General features: G+C 45.6%; 1 long non-coding RNA gene across 1 annotated transcript; it reads left to right on the top strand.

The window, feature by feature from the left end:
• Window positions 1-17050: 17050 nt before the first annotated feature.
• LOC142761245 (uncharacterized) lies at window positions 17051-21158 on the top strand. The gene is made up of 3 exons (XR_012883575.1): window positions 17051-17145; window positions 18220-18369; window positions 21024-21158. It is a non-coding gene; the product is annotated as an uncharacterized LOC142761245 (long non-coding RNA).
• Window positions 21159-21817: the final 659 nt, after the last annotated feature.

Here is a 21817-nt window from a genome sequence, read left to right as displayed (position 1 = left end):
CATCTTCTATGCCCCCTTTTTATTACCTAATTGACTTATGATTTTTAACCAAGTTCAGTAGCCCGGCGTGGACGGCATGATGCAGTGACATCATCGTGCCGGGCAGTTGACGTTATAAGCATGCTCCCGATCTCTTGTAGGCCTCAGGCCTAAACCAGGCTGTGGCCTACAAGAGCAAACGGCGGAGCAGGGGTTTCTATTGTGGCAAATTATTATTTTTTTTACATTTTATATTGCTAACTTTTTTTTGGTGGGTTCCGCTGGACCGTTTGGACTACGTCGTAGATTCATTGAACTACTTCAATGATCTACTTTAAAAAAAAAAAAATTGTGAAAGAGGATTGCATGGGGGATTTTTGATTTCAATAAAAAAAAATTCTTATGTCTGTTTTTTTTAAATACTTTATTATGACCTTAGTAATGGCAGCTGTCTGATTGACAGCGTTCAATTACTAAGGCTGGGGCTTAGCATTAGCCAGTAAAAAGGCTATCACTAACCCCTATTATTACCCCGGTTCCCACTGCCGCCAGGGATACCGGGAAGAGTCGAGTACGATTCAGTACCTGGCCATCTGAAACAACGGTTGGGCCGCAGGCTGGTATTATCAGGCCTTTCCCACCCTGGGGATGCTAGGCTGCAGCTGCTTTATTGTATCTGGCTGGTTATGAAAAATTGGGGAAACCCTCGTCATTTTTTTTAAAAAAATTGAAAAAAAAATTACGTGAGATCCCCTCCATTTTTCATAGCCAGCCAGATACAATAAAGCAGCAGCAGCAGCCGAGCATCACCTTATGGCCTTATTACTGGCTAACACTAAGCCCCTTCTTAGTAATGGACGCTCTCAATCAGACAGCAGCCATTACTAAGGCGGTAATGAAGTATTAAAAAACAGAGACATAAAGAAATTTATTTTATTGAAATGACAACTCTTCCACACAATCCACTTTAACCATTTTATTTAAAAAAAAAGAAGAAAAAAAGCTTACATCAGCGAAGTAGTCCACCGAATCTACAACGTAGTCCAAATGGTCCAGCGGAACCTGCAAAACAAAAATTAGCAGTATGAAAAAAAAAAATAAAGTTGGCTGCCCCCACAGACATATGAATAAATAGCTACCTTCGGGAACATATTAAAATAATTACAAAAATTAGGCCCATAAAATAAAACATATCAAATAAAAAAAAAAAAATTATAAGACCTTTCTTTTAAAGAGAACCTTTCACCTCCCCATACATGTACAGCTGAGTGCAGCATGTAATGGGGAGGGCCGCACAAACTCTGGGGCACTTTACATTTTTTTCCTAGCCTCCTTCGTTATTTAGATATCGGTGCTGTAATATTTGGCGCCCGATATTTAAATAACCCCCTGAACTGTCAATGGGGAGGTAATTGGCAAGGGGGCGTGTAACATCGCTGTGACACTGTGCAATCACTACAGACAGTTTCAGAGCAAGAGCTGGACAGAGAGCGCGTGCGCGCGAGCGTGCAGCTCCGCCACCACTAAGGAACAGAAGAAGAGTGTGAATTCTTCTTCTTCTGTTTCATGGCATCGGAGCTGTGCGAGCACGCATGCTCTCACTCTTTAGCTCTCGGCAGACAAGGACGACAAGACTGATCTCTCACCTGAGATCACAGTCTTGTACTTGCCTGCCGAGAGCTGAAGAGTGAGAGCGTGTGCACGCGCACATGCTCTCCTCTCTCCAGCTCTTGCTGTTGACATTGTCCGTAGCTGATTGGACAGTGTGACAGCGATGTTACACGCCCCCTTGCCAATTACCGCCCCATTGGCAGTTCATGGGATTATTTAAATATCGGTGCCAAACATTACGGCACCGATATCTAAGTAAGGAAAGAGGGTAGGAAAAAAAATGTAAAGTGCCCCAGAGTTTGTGCAGCCCTCCCCATTACATGCTGCACTCAAATGCAAATCTGTGGGCAGGTGAAAGATTCTCTTTAAAGTGTAACAACTTTTTTAAAAACTTTTGACATGTCAGAAGTTTTGATCAGTGGGGTCCGAACACTGAGACCCCCCACTAGTCGCTAAAACGAAGCAGCAGAAGTGCTCGGGTGAGCGGTGTGCCGCTTCAATTCTGTTTGGCTTTCCTTGGAGCAGTGTACGGGCTCAATAGAAAGTCTAGGAGTCCGTACACCTCTCACTCGGCTGAAAGTCGATCATAAATGAAGCGGCACAGCGCTCACCCGAGCACTTCTGCTGCTTCGTTTTAGCGATCTGTGGGGGCCTCAGTGCTCGGTCCCCCACCGATGAAAACTTTGGACATGTCACTATGATATATAAAGATATCTATTAATGCGAATGGTGCAAGTTTTAATTACTTTTTATTGAAAATGATTTGTACTTTTTGAGATACAGCTGCTTTGTATCCTGTATACAGAGCAGCTGTATATAGCGCTGAGACCTGAATGCATTAGGTCGCCTATTACCGATCACATCTAAGTTATGAACTTAGATGTGATTGGTAACAGCTCGATCCTGCAGGACCCGCTGACCTGACGGATACAGGATACAGCGCTACATACATTATATAATATATTTATTTTAATTAGCGGGGGCAGGTTTATGTGGAAGGATTAGGGCCTGTTCACATCAGCGTTGGCTTTCCGTTTCGGGGTTCCATGTGAGGTTTCCGTCATGTGAACCCCGCAACGGAAAGTCAAACTGAAACTACAGCTTCCGTTTCAGTCACCATTGAAATCAATGGTGACGGAAACTTTGATAATGGTTTCCGTTCGTCACCATTCCGGCAGGTTTCCGTTTTTGTGACGGAATCAATAGCGCAGTCGACTGCGCTAATGGTGACGGAAACGGAAGCTGTGGTTTCAGTTTGACTTTCCGTTGCGGGGTTACCTCCGACGGAACCCCAGAACGGAAAGCCAACGCTGATGTGAACAGGCCCTAAGGCTTCTTTCACACTAGCATTAATATACGTTTGCTGCTCTTCCGTCAGAGGAAGAGAGGATCAATACGTTAAACGGAAAGCAACGGCTCCATTAGAATTACCATTGCTTTCAATGGTAATTCTTTTGTATCAGTTGCTTTCCGTTTGTCTCCGTTCGCTAAGTTTCCATTTTTTTTAAAAGAAACAAAAGTGAAGTCTGCAGAACTTTTATTTCCGTTCAAAAGAACGGAAACCTAGCGAACGGAGACAAAAGGAAAGCAACTGATACAAAAGAATTACCATTGAAAGCAATGGTAATTCTAATGGAGCCGTTGCTTTCCGTTTAACGTATCGTTCCTCTCTTCCTCTGACATAAGAGAGGTAAACGTATATTAATGCTAGTGTGAACAAAGCCCAATACAAGTAAGATGTTAATAAATAAAAAATAAAAAAACCCAGCTGGGCTTTGAACCAGCAACCTCCATATGTAAGGCAGACAAGCTAACCACTACACTATAGAAAGCTTCATAGTCAATGCCTGTGAAACTGTACTAGTTGAGGGTTTATTCAACGACAGGCACTATTAGTCTCTCCTGTCTGCTGCGTGTGGGTGGTGACTGGTAAGAGACTCACAGTCAGACTGGCTGCCGCATGCAGTGTGCACTGGGAGTGACTGTGAGGCTCACCAGTCACAGCTCTGCTTGTAGCTTTCCCACGCTAATTAAGCACAGGAAAGCTACAAAGCCAGGAGTATACTGCAAGGGGGGGGGGGGGGATCTGGGCGTTTTACTGACAGCAGAGGGCTCTATAGGGGGGAATTATCCCCCCACCATAGAGCCCTGACTAGTTACTATACTGAAAGGTTAGTTGGTTAAAACTAGCTAACTGGTTTTACGGAATATTACATGTAGCTTTGCAGGTATTTATTGTAAGAATACTGATTTATCTGATTGTCAAACACATTTTTATACTGATGACAAAGTCTTGTAATTGTTAGAAAAACCCAACACAGATTACAGTTCTATGTGTAGAAAAAGGAGTAACATTGGGACATGAAATAACTTCTACATCCTTGCTCCCAGTAGCAGTTCCCATGCCTCGATGGATATGCGTCTACTGTGATGAATGGAACCCCTCTCAAGTTGACATATGCGTCCATTGTGGTTGTCAGGAAGGAATAAGATAATTAGGGATAGATTTGTGTGGCCAGGAACACCCCACTCTTAGGTAAATGTTTTATAGATGATCTGTGGGAAAGGATCTCAAGGCAAGTTTGATGATCCCACTGTTTATATGGCTACCCGTATAATCCGTGATATACCACAGTTTCGGCTGTAACTCATGATAGGTAGATTCCCCAATCTAATGGCCACTATACTAGTTTAGGAAGGGATAGGAGGATCCAAGTTTTCACCTTCAGAGGATATCGGGTCCCATAGGGATAGAATTTGTTGGATGCTATTAGAGTAATTTGTATAAATTGTATAAAGTATCAAAATAACTACATTATATTGAATTAGATATGTATGAGATATGTATGATATGTTTTAAGATTTCCATTCCCCATCATTTGAATACATGGAATTAAGATGACGTCACCTGGCAATCCAAACTAATAAACACCTGATGTTTTTGAAAGGATTCTAGGAAGAAAGTCATTACCTTATATAGAAGTATTTTTGAATGCATGCATTTGTATACTTGGCATTGGTTAATGTGTGTTAAGTGAAAGCGTGAACCTATAAATAAAGGCTCCGTTCACAGCCATTTTAGATTTCTGTACATCAAACCATTGTATGTGAAATCTCTCCCGATCTGTCATTTTTGTGAATTTAATTGAATCCTGGACAAATTCTGTTATCTAGAAAAGGAACTTAAGATTGATGGAGATCACTCTAACAACTTCCTATATCTTCTGACCACTGACTGTTTTTAACTGGTTCCCGACCGCTGACTGTGTTTTTACGGCCAGCTGTCAGGGTCCTTAAAACGCGCGCCATAGACTTTTTATGGCCCGGGTTTTATCTTGCTGCCCGAGCGATCGGGCAGCTGTAAGTCGGGTCTCTGTCAGTCAGTGACTGCCGGGGACCCTGAGGAGAGGATAGAAGCAGCTTTCCCTGCTTTTGTCTTCTCTAATCACTTGTACACAGCGCTCAATGAACGCTGTGTATTGGAATAGAGGCAGCGGCCGCGCCGCTGTCTCTATTGATCCCGGTGTTTATGTGACTGGTCACATGATTGCCGGGTGCCGTTAGTGGCAGACTACTACTGGGTCTAATTAGACCAATCACAGCTCCATTAGTTACAATAGTTACTATGAGAGGGCTGATTTCCCCTGTAACTAGGGCTACTGTGCAGCCCCAGTTACAGTAGAAAAAGATGGTGTAAAAGAAAGAAAAAAAATATACAAAGTTCCCCAAAGGTCTTTTTTGACCTTTGAGTGACAGACCATAGTAATAAAAAAATAAAAGTAAAGTAAAGTGCAAAAAAATTATAAATAAATAAATACACATAAAATACCCACCCCCAAACAAACGTTCCCCCCGCCAATCATTGTCGTAACGCTAGCCTGGACCCAATTATAGACATGTAATATATTCAAATTTACGGTAGACATTAACGATCACAAATAAGAGGTCTATTTTAGGGTAAAACTATGTTATTACCAAAAAAAAAAAAATTGCTGAAATTTAAAAATGCTTATTTTTTACTATTATTTTCAAACTTTAAGCCTAAAAATTCTAAAATAGCAAAAAGGATGTTTATAAAAATGATTAAAAAAGAAACCTGCATTGTCTACGGAAAAAATATTGCAAAAATCACGTCGCTAGCGCAGCAAATAAAAAAGTTATAGCCATTTAACTACCGCGTGCTAAAAATGGCTAAACAGTGTCTGGTCCTGAAGGCTCAAAATAGCCCGGTCCTGAACTGGTTATTGCTTTCATTTGTATAGGGGTGTTATGTTTAACCCCTTCCCCCTGCTGGCATTCTGGGCCCTAATGTCCAAGCCATTTTTTAGATTTTTCCATTGTCACATTCGAAGAGCTGTAACTTTTTTATTTTTGCGTCGGCATAGCTGTATAAGGTCTTGTTTTTTGCGGGACGACTTGCAGTTTTTATTGGTACCATTTGAGAGTAGATGCGACTTTTTGATCACTTTCTATCACATTTTTTTTAAGTCAGGATTAACAGAAAACAGCAATTTTTCCATTGTTTTTTATTTTATTTTTTACGGCGTTCACAGTGCGGGTTAAATAATGTAACAGCTTTATAGTCGGGGTCGTTACGGACGCGGCGATACCAAATATGTGTAACTTTTTTGCTTTATTGTAGTTTTTTTTAATAGTAAAGCAGTTTGTAAGGGGAAAAGCTGGGTTTTTCATATTTTTTTTTTCACTTTTTTTTTTTATTAACTTTATTAAACTTTTTTTACTTTTTTACTAGTCCCACTAGGGGACTTCCCTATCCTCCGATCGCTATTATAATACACTGCAATACTTTTGTATTGCAGTGTATTACTGCCTGTCCGTTTAAAACGGACAGGCATCTGCTAGGTCATGCCTGCGGCATGATCTAGCAGGCATTCGCTGCAGGCAGACCTGGGGGTCTTTATTAGACCCCCGGCTGCCATAGAAGACACAGACACTCGGCGATTTTATCGCCGGGTGTCAGTGAGATGAGAGGGAGCTCCCTCCCTCTCTCCAAAACCATTCAGATGCGGTGCACGCTATTGTGCACCGCATCTGAAGGGTTAAACAGGTGAGATCGATACTAATATCGATCTCACCCGGCAGAGCAGGGACGCCCCCAGCCCTCAGCTGCTTCTGGCAGCTGAGAGCAGGGAGATTTCACGGCTCCCTGCTCTGTTTACTTTATTCTACAGCAGCGACGTAGTTTGTCGGCGCTCTAGAATAAAGCCCACTAATGACCGCCGTAAAAAGACGTATCGGCGGTCATTAAGGGGTTAATAGGACAAATTTGGATGTGAGAAATATTCTATAGATTATGAGTAATGATGTGGAGGGTGTAATTTCTGGGGGGATGGGAATTGTGGGTTATGTTTTGAATGTAGAAATTGTGCCATTAGACAGAAGAAAGTAGATAAAATCTTTAAGTCCTGGGGGCAACCAAGTACCTGTGGGCAATCAGAGCTCTATGAGAAATGGTGACTCCTATAGGTGAAAACGACAGACATGTGTATCTTCCTATTTTTCTGACCACTGACTGTTATTATGTTTTTTTAGAGGGCTTCTTTATGAAAGGTTATTAATAGAGGAAGAGATATGTAGCATGAGGAGATCATGGTAAGAGCAGATATTTTGCAATATAGGAAATATGGGAATAAATACTATGTTTGATAGGACAAAATATGGACTAACAAATATTATATCGGCTAAACATGATGTTATAAAGGGTGTAATTTCTGGGGGGGGGGTGGATGGGGAATTGTGTGTGTTGTTTTGAATGTAGAAATTGTGTAGGTAGTCAGAAAAAAGTACCGTATTTTTCGGACTATAAGACGCACCTGACCATAAGACGCACCCAGGTTTTAGACAACAGAAAATACGAAAAAAATAATTTGTTAAAAAATTATTTGTTAAAAAATTATTTATTCTATTTTACCACATTCTGAGAGCCAACATTTTTTTTATATTTGTTTCATCGATTGAGCGGTGGGAGTGCTTATTTTTTGCGGGACGAGCTATCGTTTTATTGGCACCATTTTTTGGTGCATACGATTTTTTTGATCACTTTTTTTCTTCATTTCATGTTTTAAGCACTAAGGTGACAAAAAAACTATTTTGATATTTTACATTTTAAAACTCACCGTGCGAGTTAAATAATGGTATATTGTAATAGATCAGACTTTTACGGACACAGCGATACCAAATTATTTTATTTTTTACATTGTGCTTGGGGAAAATGGGAAAAGGTTTTTTTTTTAACTTTTAATATTTATTTATTTTTAAACTCCTGAAAATGTATGTAATATTTTTTTATTTTTTTTACACATTTTATTAGTTCCCCTAGGGGACTTGAACCAGCGGCTACTTGGTTACATGTGGAGTCACTGACACAGTGTACGCTGTTTCCCTAACTCCCATAGTAGTGAATGGCAGTTACGGAAGCAGCGTAGCATGCGAGCTACGCTGTTTCCGTAACTACTGTTCACTTCTATGGGAGTTACGGAAACAGCGTAGCTCAGCGAGTTACGCTGTTTCAGTAACTCCACATGTAATCAAGTGGCCGGAAGAGCACAGAAAGCTAGAACGGGGTTTAGGGGGTCCGGTTCTAGAGATAGGTGCGGGTCCTGCATCTATCTGACATTTATGACATATCCTGTGAATATCCAAAGAAGTAGTAGGACAACAGCACACGTCTTCAAATCATCAAAGTGGTTTTATTGTCAAGACATCCACAAACGACAAGCAACGTTTCGACCCATAGTGAGTGAAGGGTCTTTGTCAAGCCTTGACAAAGACCCTTCACTCACTATGGGTCGAAACGTTGCTTGTCGTTTGTGGATGTCTAGAAGAGGCTGGACGCAGCTGCAGGCTTGAGGGAAGCCGACATGACCGTCCTGGTAGGGAAAGGGTTAATGTTAAGAGGTGAGGGAAAGGTGAAGAAGCTGAAGGAGGGACGGGGAGGAGCTAGGGGGGACGGGGGGGCCGTTACTGCGCTTCCCGCTGTTTCTCGGCATTGAGCCGGAAGCAGCGGGAGGAGTAGTACACAAGAAGCAAAGCTCCCCGTTGCCCGGCTTTTTAGTATGGCAGAGGCCCTGATTTTAGAGCGGCTGCGTGCCGCTGCTGTGCACCACGGTCCCGGATGGCTGGAGGAGACCGTGGCTGCATTAACGCGGATCCCGGACGCCGTTTCGCCACGTCGGGCACGGCGTTCGGGGTCTGTTGTAAGGGACAGGCTCCCCTCCCCCGGCCCCCCTACGAGCATGGCTATGGCGGCGGGGGGGGAGTCGGCAACAACCGCTCCTGCGCTGGGCAGGCAGAGAGCGGTAGCAGGGGTGACGGCGATGCAGGCTGTGTCGACCCGTCCCTCTCGGCGGTCCCGACCTCCAGAGCGCCTGAGTCCGGAGGTAGTCCCGCGGACACGGCGTCGCAGAGGGAGCCCGATCCCGGACGCTGCAGGCCAGGCAGCTGGGAGGACCGCCCCTTCCCAGGCCCTGCGTCCTGGCAGGAATCCCAGGCCGCGACGGGGTCCGGCGGTAAGCAGGGAGTCGCAGGCCGGGCTCCCTGTCACCCCTCCCCCATCAGATGGAAGATGTCAAGAGCAAGGTACGGCCGCCCCGCATGGTGATGTTCCGGCCAGGGGGCAGGCTTCGTCAGGATCGTCTAGACGGACGACTAGATCTGCAGCGACGTCGAGGCAACAGGTCCGGTCGGAAGTCTGGGTCCCGGCGGTCGGGCGGCAGGTTGCCGGCCCATCGGTCAGCGCGTCCTCATCCCCTTTCCGAAGAGGTCGTTGGGAGGGACAGTCGTCGGCGAGAGAAGAACTGGAGGAAGGTGAACTGGACGTCTATCGTCGAGGTCAGGATGGTCCGGCTGACGGGAACACAGCGCCTGTGCAGCCCGGTGAGTGTATAACTCCTTTATTGTCTTATCCAGCGATTTTTATGTCGGGTGTCGGCGGGGGGGCTGCTAGCATAGCATCGGGGGCCGGTAGTGGCGCGGGCGGACGCGACGGAGCGGGTTTGGCAGATTTAGTGGGTTGCTTACGGGAGCTGGTGGGGCGCCTGGATAGGGCCGCGGCGCCGGTAGTAACGGAAGTGTCCCCTGCGGTAGTTTGGGAAGGCCCCAGGGAAGTGGGATCGTTGCAGGCGCGTCCTGTGGTGGCGGTTAGAGAGGCGGTCGCGGTGTCGGTGCAGACTGAGGCACAGAAGGACGGCGATCGAGTGCGCATGGACGATCGTGCTCGGGGGGAGGTGTATGTTTGTTTTGAGGGTCCGTTGGGGGCGCATTTAAAGCAGGAGGTGCGTGATCGGATCTGGAAAGATGAATATGTTGAAATTTTTTCTCTCTTGCCGCTGGCTAAATTCAATTTGGATAAGAGCAAGCGGGATGAGAGTAAAAAGGACGAGGAGGAACGGCGGCGGTATAGGCTTATCCCGCAGACGTTCGTTAATTGGTCGCAGGCGTTCGCCATATTGGCTAGTGTGATAGGGGAAAAGGCGCCGGAAAATTGTTCGGCGTTATTTTGTTATTTTGATGCTATTGGGGAGGCTCATAGGGCGTATGGGGGTCAGGCGTGGCTGCGATATGATGAGCAATTCCGTCAGCGGAAGGCGGTTCGGCCGGCGATTCGGTGGGACCAGAAGGATATTGCTCTCTGGTTACGGGTTACGGTTCCGGTTAGGCAGCCCTTTCCCGGGAGCGGTGGCCAGGGAGGCCAGACTAGTCAGAGTGGACCAAGCGGCGGGGGAAAGGCGGGGTTTTGCTGGCAATTCAATGAAGGCCAGTGTAAGTTCGGGGCCACGTGCAAGTTCAAGCACGTGTGCTCCGAGTGTAATGGTGCATCACACGGGGCGGCAAAATGTCTGCGTAAAAAGAGGTCCGGGAACCAGCACGGGGCTGGTCAAGGGGGTGTCGCCGGTGAGGGTGGAAAGGATGGCCCCTTATCTAAATGAGTATCCGGATAGGGCGGCGGCTAAGTTGCTTTATGAAGGGTTTAGTGTTGGTTTTGTTATTCCTCCGCCTCCTTATGAGGTTCCGGTTACGCGGAGAAATTTAAAATCGGCTTACGTGCATGCGGAAGTCGTGTCGGAAAAGTTGTTAAAAGAAGTTTCGTTGGGGCGCATGTCGGGGCCATTTGTGGAGTCGCCGGTGAAAGATTTAGTTGTGTCCCCTTTGGGTATTGTCCCTAAACGCGAGCCCGGAAAGTTTCGTTTGATTCAACATTTATCGTATCCCAAAGGTTCGTCGGTAAACGACGGGATTGATCACGAGTTGTGTTCCGTAGTTTATACCTCATTCGATAAGGCGGTGGGGTTAGTGCGGGCTGCGGGTCCGGGGGCGCTGCTAGCAAAAACCGACATCGAGGCGGCGTTCAGGTTGTTGCCGGTGCATCCAGAAAGCCAACGGCTGTTGGGCTGTTTTTGGAATGGGGCCTTTTACGTGGATCGGTGCCTTCCGATGGGGTGTTCTCTTTCTTGTGCATACTTCGAGGCGTTTAGTAGCTTCGTGGAGTGGGTAACGAGGGGAGTATCCGGGGTCGATTCGTTGATCCATTACTTAGATGATTTTTTGTGCGTTGGCCCGGGGGGTTCGCCGGTTTGCGGTAACTTGCTTCATGCCCTGCAGAAGGTGGCGAGGGATTTTGGGATCCCTTTGGCGCCGGAAAAAACGGAGGGCCCGGTAGCGACGATTTGTTTCTTGGGAATCGAAATTGACTCGGTGGCAATGGAGTGTCGGCTCCCGGCGGATAAGCTGGGTGCTTTGAGGCTGGAGGTGCGACGGGCTTGTAGAAGGAAGAAAATGTCGTTGAGGGAGCTTCAGTCGCTGCTGGGGAAGTTGAATTTCGCCTGCCGGATTATGCCGATGGGGAGGGTGTTTGGTAGAAGGTTGGCGGCGGCAACGGCGGGAGTGCGGGCGCCGCATCATTTTGTGAGGCTCAAGGAGGAGCACCGAGCTGATCTTCAGGTTTGGGATGACTTCTTGGGCCAGTACAATGGTCGCTCGCTATGGATGGCCCCAGCGCAGGATACGAGTGATCTGAATATTTTCACGGATGCGGCTGGGGCGGGTGGCTTTGGAGCTTACGGGGGAGGTCCGTGGTGCGCAGGTCAATGGCCGGCTAGCTGGGTGTCCAGTGGATTGACGCGGAATCTGGCCCTGCTCGAGCTGTTTCCCATCGTGGTGGCGGCTACCATTTGGGGGGACAGGCTCAGGGATAAGAAGGTCCGTTTTTACTGCGACAACATGGGTGTGGTGCTTGCCATTAATAACATCACGGCGTCCTCTCCTCCGGTAGTTCAATTGTTGCGACATTTAGTGTTGGTGTGTTTGTCGCTGAACGCGTGGGTGGTGGCGGTGCATGTCCCGGGTGTACGGAATTGTGTTGCTGATGCTCTTTCTCGCTCGCAGTGGGACCGGTTTCGGCAATTGGCTCCGGGAGCGGAACGTATTGGTTTGGCGTGTCCGGATCATCTATGGGATCTGGTATCGGTCCCGTAGAGCAGCTGTTACAAAGGTCTTTGGCGGGCACGACGTGGAGGGCTTATGCTGCTTGTTGGAGGCAGTGGGAGGAGTGGGTAAGAGAGTTGGGTGATGTCAATACGGATAGAGACAGGTTGGTGGCACTTTTGTATTGGTTAGGGGATGCCTGGGAGGCGGGGTTTTCAGTAGCGAAGGTGAACCGGTTTGTATCCTCGGTGGCGTTTGGGCTTAAGTTGCGGGGCTTGCGGGATGTATCGAAGGAATTTCTGGTATCGCAGGCTTTGAAGGGGTTGCGCAGAGGTAGGGTGGAGGCGGATAGTAGAAGGCCGGTGTCGTTTGCTTTGCTGGGCTTGTTGGGTGGTTCATTGGCATCGGTATGTCGTTCTTCAGATGAAATGGGTTTGTTTCGGTTGGCTTTCTCGTTGGCGTTCTTCGGAGCATTTAGAATAGGTGAGTTGGTGTCGCCAAGTACTAAACAGGCAGGGGGGCTGAGATCTGGGGAGGTGAGCCTTTTTGCAGATCGGTTGGAGGTATGGTTGCGTAGATCAAAAACTGACCAATTAGGGAAGGGAAAACTGATAGTTTTGTTCGCTCTCCCGGGGTCGGTCATGTGCCCAGTAGAGTGCATGCGTGGTTTTACAAAAAACAGGGGGTCTCCAGATTTGCCTTTGTTATGTCATGTGGACGGGTCGTTCTTGTCCAGGTTTCAGTTTGGAGCTGTTTTTAAAAAATGTTTGACGGCGGTTGGGGTTGCGGCAGGCTCATATTCATCTCATTCCTTCCGGATTGGCGCAGCAACGGAAGCAGGGCGCTGGGGGTTGGATGATGAGGGGGTGAGGCGTATTGGTCGTTGGGAGTCTAAAAGGTTTAAGTCCTATGTCCGCCCCCATATGTTGTAATTTTGTTGTTTATGCTTGCAAATGTATATGGTGGTGCCTAACTGTGTTTTCCGTTTCAGATTCGCCTCCTTGTCTGGTGTGGTTGATGGGTCATTCGTACGTGCACTGGGGGGCTTTGAGGGCGGACGTCCGCCCGGATGGTCGCCAGTTGCGCATTCCGCGACAGGATGCGGTTGTGCATTGGCTGGGGTTTAGAGGTATGTCGTGGAACAGGGTGTTGGCGGAATTCCAGACATATGTGCGGCTTGATAGGGTTCCGGAGGTTTTAGTGTTGCACGTGGGTGGGAATGACTTAGGAGTCCGCCCTTTTCGTGAGTTGGTGCGGGATATCAAACATGATTTGTTGTGTTTGTGGGTATCTTATCCCAAGTTGGTGGTAGTGTGGTCGGACATAGTCCCAAGGAAGCATTGGCGGTTAGCTAGATCGGTGGAGAGAGTCAATAAGGCTCGGATAAAAGTTAACCGGGCGGTGTCCCGTTTTGTGGCAAAGAACGGGGGCATTTGCGTGAGGCATAGGGATTTGGAGTCAGGATTGGGGAATTTCTGGAGGAGTGACGGGGTTCATCTGACCGAGGTTGGCATTGATATTTGGAGCTTGGCTATAGCAGAAGGCATAGAAAGGGCGGTGGTGGTGTGGAGGAACTCACAGGCTTAAGGTGGTCAAGGCCTGTTTCGCGGTGGCGGGGGGAGTCCTTGAGGCCAGTCAGTACAAAATGGTGGGGGGGTCGCATCGGGGGTATGCGTCCCCCAAAAAAGGTACATGGTTGAAGACTTCATCGGGTGTTATCCCTTTGAAGTGGTCTTCTGGTAGAAGGTATGTCACTTGAAGGCTTCATCGGGTGTTATCCCTTTGAAGTGGACTTCTAGTGGTCGGTATATCACTTGAGGGCTTCAACGGGTGTTATCCCCTTGAAGTGGACTTCTAGTGGGTGGAGCCATCTGCAGAGGTGAACGGTGCTTCCGAGCTGGTTTACGGCTGGAGGTAATTAGTGGTTTGCAGATGGCTAATTCGGTGTGTTCTTGAAAGGAACATCTGAAGGGGCTTCAAGGACTTCCTCTGCTCGGGTTAATGTTAACGTTTAATGGTTATTTATGATTCTGACCCATGTTGGGTCATGTGAATTATTAGGAGGAATTCTCTGGTGGATTCCTAACTAGTTATCCGAATGTTTCGGATTTAAATTGTTTTTATAAAACTGTGAAATTAATAAACGGCTGCTGTGGCCATTTCACATCCAACCTCGGTGTCATGTGTCGTTACTAAATGGGGGTGGGGGATAGTATGGTTTAAGGTTAACACACGACTCTACCTAGGCAGGTCAAGAAGAGGCTGGACGCAGCTGCAGGCTTGAGGGAAGCCGACATGACCGTCCTGGTAGGGAAAGGGTTAATGTTAAGAGGTGAGGGAAAGGTGAAGAAGCTGAAGGAGGGACGGGGAGGAGCTAGGGGGGACGGGGGGGCCGTTACTGCGCTTCCCGCTGTTTCTCGGCATTGAGCCGGAAGCAGCGGGAGGAGTAGTACACAAGAAGCAAAGCTCCCACCCTCCCACCCTTGTTTTGTTACTCCTTAGGTCTTCTGTACGTCCGTATATGAGCGTTGTGTTTTATTTTGTGTGTTTATTTAACATGTTTTTCTTTTTTCCGGAGTAGGTTCTGTTGTCATGGCAGCTGGCGGGGGGAGTCCTTGAGGCCAGTCAGTACAAAATGGTGGGGGGGTCGCATCGGGGGTATGCGTCCCCCAAAAAAGGTACATGGTTGAAGACTTCATCGGGTGTTATCCCTTTGAAGTGGTCTTCTGGTAGAAGGTATGTCACTTGAAGGCTTCATCGGGTGTTATCCCTTTGAAGTGGACTTCTAGTGGTCGGTATATCACTTGAGGGCTTCAACGGGTGTTATCCCCTTGAAGTGGACTTCTAGTGGGTGGAGCCATCTGCAGAGGTGAACGGTGCTTCCGAGCTGGTTTACGGCTGGAGGTAATTAGTGGTTTGCAGATGGCTAATTCGGTGTGTTCTTGAAAGGAACATCTGAAGGGGCTTCAAGGACTTCCTCTGCTCGGGTTAATGTTAACGTTTAATGGTTATTTATGATTCTGACCCATGTTGGGTCATGTGAATTATTAGGAGGAATTCTCTGGTGGATTCCTAACTAGTTATCCGAATGTTTCGGATTTAAATTGTTTTTATAAAACTGTGAAATTAATAAACGGCTGCTGTGGCCATTTCACATCCAACCTCGGTGTCATGTGTCGTTACTAAATGGGGGTGGGGGATAGTATGGTTTAAGGTTAACACACGACTCTACCTAGGCAGGTCATGACAATAAAACCACTTTGATGATTTGAAGACGTGTGCTGTTGTCCTACTACTTCTTTGGATATACATCGTGCTGGAGTTGGTTTGCCTGGCTTGACAGCGTGCACCGCACCATACTCGGGACTAGTGCTGCTTCAAAAATCTCCTATATCCTGTGAATATGTCATAAATGTCCTTCATAGAAAAACCCCTATAAATGCTGCGGTCGCTATTGACCACGGCATTTAACTATTTAAAGGGGTTTGCCATAAAACACATGTATCCCCTATCCACAGGATAGGGGCTACATGTGAGATCGCTGGGGGTCTGACCGCTGGGACCCCCAGCAATAAGGAGAACAGGGGAGCGAAAGTCACCCAAAGCACTACATGAGAAGCCTGGACTTCCGGATTCTGTGTCCGGCTTATCTGTTCCGCAGCTCCATAGAGATCAATGGAGAGCCGCTCATGCATGCGCAGAAGAATCAAATTGATCTTTATGAAGCTGCCGGACACAGAACGCGGAAGTCACAGCTTCTCGTGCAGCGGTCTTGGTAACTTTCGATCCCCGTTTTACTTATCGATCACACATGTATCCCCTATCCTATGGATAGGGAGGATACATGTGTTTTATGGCATAAGCCCTTTAAACTGCCAGGAACAGTGAAATTGCTGTTCCTGGCCGTTATAGCAGCATGTCAAAAGCTGACACCTGCAGTGTATGGAGCGGGCTTAGCGCGTGAGCCCGCTCCATACATCACCCCCCTCCAGATCCATGATGTGCCGACACGTCATGGGTGAAGAAGGGGTTAAGCAAGGAAGCGGTCATGGCGCCCGGCGATGCCGGGTCCCTTGACTGCGGACTATAAGACGCAGGGACTTTACGGTATATATTGGGGGGGGGCAAAATATCAAAATATAATTCTTGGGGCTATTGCAGTTTTTGAAATTAAGTAATTTGTTGGGGTTTCTAATATTTACACTGCTCAAGGACACTTCAGACCTGATTTAGGCCCCATGCACACGACCGTAGACTTCGTCCGTAATTTAGGACCCATTCATTTCTATGGCCGATAGAAACCTTCCCATATATTTACGGGAAGGTGTCCGTGCCGTAGAAAGACTCTGCAAAAGATAAGACATGTCCTATTTTTTTCTTTTTACAGACTGTGCTCCCATACATTATATGGGAGCACTGGTGTCTGTCCGTGGCCATCAGCAGCCGGCCGTGTGCATGGGGCATTAGTCTTTAAAAAAAAAAATGGTTTTGGAAATTGTCTTGAAAATGTGAAAATTGCTGCTAAACTTATAGAATTCTAACGTTCTAAAAAAATAAAAGGATATTTAGAAAATGATGCCAACATAAAGTAGACAAATGAGAAATGATAATTATTAAGTATTTTGGTGGTATCATTATCTGTGTTACAAGCAGAGAAATGCAAATTTTCTTCCACATTTTCAATAGATTTTGGTGTTTTTTTAAATAAAATTAGAATGCATCAACAAAAATTTAGCCCTAACATAAAGTACAAACTGTCATGAAAACACAACCCCAGAATCGCTTGGATAAGTAAAAGCATTACAATGTTATTACCACATAAAGGGACACATGTCAGATTTTAAAAATGTGGGCTGTGTCAGAAAGGTAAAAACTGGCTGCGGTGGTTAGGGGTTAAAATTCCAAGCAGTGATCTGATTGGTTGCTGTGGTTGACTATGACATTTATTGCCTCAATGTTTAAGCCACGCCCCTTTTTAATCAGCAGTTCTACTGTCAGTTCCACAGATTGTCCGACATACATCACATGAAGATGACTGCCACTGTCTGTCACAAGGATGAAAACTGTTTGTACTAGCAGATACATGGAGAGCAAAGCGCTGACAATGTGAAGGTAAGGAGGATCAATGTGACTCTGTTGCCCGAGGGCATAGTTGTAAGGCACCTAGCATCTGGAGCACATAACCTACAAGCCCCCCTAGCTCTGCCCCTTCATAGGGGTACAAGGGTACATATAAATTTAATGCCAGCCTTGCTCCCAAATGGTCTGGATCCAATGGGACAGTCAGAGGGACAGTTTAGGTATTTTTTAGAACAGCGCAGCCACTGTTACACTGATTGCCATGGTAGCAGCAGCCATTTTACTAGAGTCAGTTAGAGGGAGTGAGCATGCAGCTACTAGACATGAATGTAGACAGAGCGCTAATAACAAGGTCAAGTTCACAACATGGAAAATTATTGCCGCCCCTCGCCCTGGAAAGAGCTTGGAAATAGTAAAATCTAATGGCCCCCTACATACAACTTGTATAGCTATAAAGTGTAAGTCCTACCAATCAGAATACAGTTTTCCTAGTGCTAGTTTAACATTTAAGGTAGTGATCTGTTTGGTTGCTGCGGTCAATATTGACACTTATTAAGGGAGATTTTTTTAAATTGTCTAAAAGAAAACCTGGACTTGTTGACCATAGCAACCAATCAGAGGTCAATGAAAGCTGCACTATGATTGGTTGCTATGGGCAACAAGAACAGCTTTTCTTTTAGGCCTGGATCACACAGAGGATTTTGCAGGCAGAAAAAAATCTGCCTCAAAATGTAATTTTCCCGTGGCCATTGAGCGTCGTGGGAAAAAAACGCAGTGAAAAACGCTTTTTCCGCCACCTATTAATTTCAATAGACGGTCAAAGGTGGAAGTGCGACAAGAAAGGACATGCCGCTTTATTTTCCCGTGTGAGGCTAAAAGCCACCTCGGAAAGAAAATGCCTCCCATTGAAATCAATGAGAGGCGGTTTTGGACGTTTTTGGCGCTGTTTCCGTGTCAAAATCAGCGCCAAAAAAACTCTGTGTGAACTGGGCCATAGACAATTTCGATAAATGGGGCCAATTGTATCTAAACATAAGCCCCGCTCACATGTTATATATTAGCAGTTACATAGCATGATATATCATTTCCAACTGACATTTCTTCCAGTCTTTTCCAGAGGAACAGTTTAGGTATTGTTTAGAATAATGGGGCCAGTGTTGCACTGGTTGCCATGGTAGCAGTAGCCATTTTGCAAGAGTCAGAGGAAGTGAACATGCGGCTACTAGACCTAAATGCAGACAGTGCGCTGATAACAGGGTAAGGATCACAATATGGAAAATGAAAGATCTGACAGCGAGAGAGTTTATTTATTTATTAATTTTATTTGAGAAAACAATTACTAAAAATTCAATATGAACTTTCGGAATAAGAATATAAATGTACAGCGGATCATAGAATGATTATTATCCATAAATTATACAGCACCAACATATTATGCAGTGCTGTACATTGTAGGATAGAGAGGTACAAAAACAGACCCCAATGCAAAACATTACAAAGTATAAGGGCATGACCAGACATGGTGGAATTGCTCTGGAATTCCGCAGCGGACAGTCCGCTGTGGAAATCCGCAGTACACACGTTTCTTTATTGCTTTCCACAGCTTTTTAGTTAGGTTAGTTTACACGCTGCGTAGCATAGGCTGCGGTGCGGAATTTGGTGTCCGCAGCATACTCTGACTGTTGCGGACGTGTAGCGGACTTGTTGCGGACTCATTGCGGAATTTCTCCTTTGACTTCAATGGAGAGTCAAAATTCCGCAATGAAATCCACCGATGTTATGTGTGCTGCGCAGCGTATTGGTTTTACGAACATGATAGTTCTTCATTCGTGGCTGGACCTATGTATTTCTAGGTCTACAGCCAGACTGAGGAAGTCAATGGGGCTCCCGTAAATTCGGGTGACTACGTCTGTGCACCCGTAATTACGGGAGCATTGCTAGGCGACGTCAGTAAATAGTCACTGTCCAGGGTGCTGAAAGAGTTAAACGATCGGCAGTAACTGTTTCAGCACCCTGGACAGTGACTTCCGATCACAATATACATCAACCTGTAAAAAAAATAGACGTTCATACTTACCGAGAACTCCCTGCTTCTTCCTCCAGTCCGGCCTCCCGGGATGACGTTTCAGTCCAAGTGACGGCTGCAGCCAATCACAGGCTGCAGCGGTCACATGGACTGCTGCGTCATCCAGGGAGGTCGGGCTGGATGTCAAGAGAGGGACGCGTCACCAAGGCAACGGCCAGGTAAGTGAGAATTTCTTTTACTTTTACTAGGGAAAGTGCTGTCCCAACTCTCTATCCTGCACTGATAGTGAGAAGGGAAATACTTTCACCTCAATACGCAACGGCTTGTCCGCATCAATTTAACCCGTTAGTGACCGGCCCATCGTGTTTTTACGTCGGTCACTAACGGGCCTTATTCCGATGCCATAGACTTTTTACGTCGAGCAGGGAGCTGTCAGATCTCCCTGCTCTCAGCTGCTAGAGGCAGCTGAGGGCTGGGAGCGTCCCTGCTCTGCCGTGTGAGATCGATATTAGTATCGATCTCACATGTTTAACCCCTCAGATGCGGTGCTCAATAGCGAGCACTGCATCTGAGTGGTTTTGGAGAGAAGGAGGGAACTCCCTCTCTCCCCCACCGACACCCGGCGATACGATCGCTGAGTATCTGTGTCTCCCATGGCAGCCGGGGGTCTAATAAAGGCCCCCAGGCTGCCTGGAGTGAATGCCTGCTAGATCATGCCGCAGGTATGACCTAGCAGATGCCTGTCCGTGTTAAACAGACAGGCAGTAATACACTGCAATACAAAAGTATGGCAGTGTATTATAAATGCGAATGGGACTAGTAAAAAAGTGAAAAAAAAGTTTAATAAAGTTAATTTAAAAAAAAATGTGAAAAAAAATGAAAAACCCAGCTTTTCCCCTTACAAAATGCTTTACTATTAAAAAAACTAAATAAAGTTAAAAAGTTACACATATTTGGTGTTGCCGCGTCCGTAACGACCCCGACTATAAATCTATTACATTATTTAACCCGCACGGTGAACGCCGTAAAAAAATAATAAAAAACTATGGAAAAATTGCTGTTTTCTGTGAATACTGACTTTAAAAAAATGTAATAAAAAGTGATCAAAAAGTCGCATCTACTCCAAAATGGTACCAATAAAAACTACAAGTCGTCCCGCAAAAAAAAAGCCCTCATACAACTGCATCGGCGAAAAAATAAAACCGTTACGGCTCTTCAAATATGGAATCACAAAAACAAATAATTTTGAAAAAAAAGGGTTTTTACTGTGTAAAAGTAGTAAAACATACAAAAACTATACAAATTTGGTATCGTTGCAATCGTAACAACCCGCTGAATAAAGTTATTGTGTTATTTATGCCACACGGTAAACGGCGTAGATTTAGGACGCAAAAAAGGGTGGCGAAATTTCAGATTTTTTTCTATTCCCCCCAAAAAAAAGTTAATAAAAGTTAATCAATAAATAATATGTACCTAAAAATGGTGCTATTAAAAAATACAACTTGTCCCGCAAAAGACCTTATACAGCTATGTCGACGCAAAAATAAGAAGGTTATAGCTCTTGGAATACGACGATTGAAAAACGTAAAAAATAGCTTGGTCATTAAGGGCCAAAATAGGCTGGCCATTAAGGGGTTAATGCCCATTTTAGGCAGAGCCGCAACAGAATCTGCAACGCAGATTATGTGCGGCATTGATGCGGACAGTGGCGGAAAAAATACGCCACGTCTGGTCATGACCTAAAACAAGAGAAGAGAGCCCTTCCCAAAAGAGGAAAGTAAATCGAGGTTGTGGGTCAGGAGTGGCGGGATTATTATTATTCTCTGAAAAACTAAATGTATATTTTAATAGAGACTTTTTCTCATATTTCTCTTTTGTCTTATAGGACGTCTTGAAAATATACAACACTTCAAAGCTACAAAGTATCAGTTGTCACATGGAGCTCTATGGGAGAAGAAATGGCTATAGAAAAGGATGAAGACGTAAGTATCCGACCTCTGTAATCTAGACGTGGGAACGATTGACAAGAAAACCAATTAATATCTAGATTACACACAATATGTCCTAGGAGAATAATTGTAGAATATTTATCGAGTAACAAAAAAAATGGATAATATTTCAGCTGTACTAGAAAAAGCCTCATGGAGGAAAGGGAGGGAATTTATAACAGGGATGGATGTTCAACAAGAGGAGAATGACAGGAAATGTGGGAGCAAATATTATGTGTAATAGAACAAATTCTATAGGTTAAAAGTAATGTTGTAGAGAAAGTGTCATTTCTGGGGGGATAAATGAGGGAATGTGTATAATGTTTTGAATGTGAAAATTGTGTCATTAGTCAGAAAAAAGTATGTCAAGTCCTATGGCAACCAAGTACCTGTGGGCAATCAGAGCTCTATGGGAAATGGTGGCTCCTATAGGTGAAAACCACGGACGTGTGTATCTTCCTATTTTTTCTGACCACTGACTTTTAATAATGTTTTTATTTGTATAGCGATCTTATGTTTAATAGGAAAAATTAGGATGTGACAAATATTCTATAGGTTATGAGTAATAATGAAGAGGGCCTCATTTCTGGGGGGATGGATTGGGAATTGTGGGTCATTGGTCAGAAAAAAGTCAAAACCTTTAAGTCCTGGGGGCAACCAAGTACCTGTGGGCAATCAGAGCTCTATGGGA

The sequence above is a fragment of the Rhinoderma darwinii genome, chromosome 4 (assembly GCF_050947455.1).
Source record: "Rhinoderma darwinii isolate aRhiDar2 chromosome 4, aRhiDar2.hap1, whole genome shotgun sequence".
Classification (NCBI taxonomy): domain Eukaryota; kingdom Metazoa; phylum Chordata; class Amphibia; order Anura; family Rhinodermatidae; genus Rhinoderma; species Rhinoderma darwinii.
Note: the sequence above shows the minus strand (reverse complement) of the source record. Positions and strands in the feature narration are given on the sequence as shown.